Here is a 1,820-nt window from a genome sequence, read left to right as displayed (position 1 = left end):
ATAAAGAGATGCTGCATACAGCTCAACCAAAAGTCCCGGGTCGTCTGTCTCCTGTCAGTGAAGCTCAGCCCAACAACCATGACCTTTAATTTGTCTATCTACTGCCTGTGACACTTTCCCACTGTTAGGTTCAGGGTGCAACTTCTGCCTTTGAAGTGGAAAACAGATGAATATAAGCTTATGCTTCCCTTGTGTCTGATGTGCCATACCTCCTCCTTTCGCATTCCTAAGCAGGACAGCTAGGGAGGAATCCAGCCGCTGGAAGAGATAAGACCTCCACAACTAAGTAGCACCAGGGTCAAAGATCATTTGCCTGTACTGTGCCAATGTCTGCATTCCCTCTGTAATTGAGATGTAAAACTATATAAGCCTGTGTTGTTCCTTGGTTGGGGGAGAGAACTTCCTGGATCAGTCTAGATCTCTTGGCCAACCGGCGTTATTAAACTCTTCTTTATTCACCATACCTGGCTCTGGTCTTGCGTTTGGGGGATGAATTCTGCAACACTCCCTCCCCCATACACCCTATCACATACTAGGTAATTGACCTTAAAAAACTATAAGTTGCAGGCTGGAAGGATAGCTTACCTGGTAGAACACAAACCTTGATGTCTGCATGAGACACTGGATTTCAGTCCCTGCACCACATGGAAACACCGTGGACAGGAGGGCAGGAGACTCTCTATGGATGGTAATAGATCTGTGCTGTGGTGCCTTCTCTCTCTCTCTCTCTCTCTCCAAACAAACAAACCACCAAAAAATAAAATAAATAAAAAAACCAGGGAAGAGGCATATTAGTACAGTATTAGACTCTCAAGCATGATCAAGTTCCATCCCAAGTATCACATGTGCCAGATAGTCCAATTCTTTTTCTTCCACTAAAAAAAAGGGGAGGGGGTGGGCAGTAGTGCAGCGAATTAAGAGCACAAGGCGCTGAAGCTCAAGGACCAGCTTAAGAGATCCAGGTTCGAGTCCCCGGGCTCCCCACCTGCAGAGGAGTCGCTTCGAAAGCAGTGAAGCAGGTCTGCAGGTGTCTATCTTTCCCCCTCTCTGTCTTTCCCTCCTCTCTTGATTTCTCTCTGTCCTATCCAACAGCAGCAGCAGCAGCAGCAGCAGCAGCAGCGGCAGCAATAACAAGGGCAACAAAATGGGAAAAATGGCCTGAAAAATTGGGGGCAAGGGGCCGGGTGGTGGTGCACACGTGCGCAAGGACCCGGTTCAAGCCACCACTGGGGGGGCGGAGGGGGGCATCCGTACTTGTGGTGGGGAAGCTTCACAATTGGTGAAGCAAGCACTGCAGGTGTCTCTCTCTTCCACCTTGGTTTCTCTCTGTCTCTATCCAATAAGTGAAAACAATCAGGGGAGGGGAGACTGCTCAGCCAAGTTGTGCCTCTGCAAGGCCTTGTTCCCACTCCCTCCCTCCCCTTTTTACAATGTGGTACCATATTGAACAGAAGATTATCCTTTGCGCAAGTGACTCTCGTGGAGTTTGTTCTAGGACTTGACCTCCTCTTAATGCCAGGATAAAAATCAGTTTTGGCTCAGCCCAGCCAAGGGCTAAATTCTCCCCTCCCCCAGAGGAACCGAGCCTGGGTTTATTGTGAGCTTACAGTACTGTGAGCGAGATCCCGGGTGGTGACGGGCGCCAGCGACGCCGCGATCAGCAGCCAACCCCAGGCCAAGTGTTTCCCAGCCAGCCCGCCCCTTCCCTGTCCCCCGCGGGGCGTCCTTAGCAACGCGCGCACCACCAGCCCCGCCCCGTCAGCGCTGCGCGCCCCGGGGCGCCAAGCGGCGGCGGCCTTTGCGCCTGCGCAGGGCCGCAG

The sequence above is a fragment of the Erinaceus europaeus genome, unplaced genomic scaffold (genome assembly GCF_950295315.1).
Source record: "Erinaceus europaeus unplaced genomic scaffold, mEriEur2.1 scaffold_450, whole genome shotgun sequence".
In the NCBI taxonomy this organism is placed as follows: Eukaryota; Metazoa; Chordata; class Mammalia; order Eulipotyphla; family Erinaceidae; genus Erinaceus; species Erinaceus europaeus.
This window is presented reverse-complemented; position numbering follows the sequence as displayed.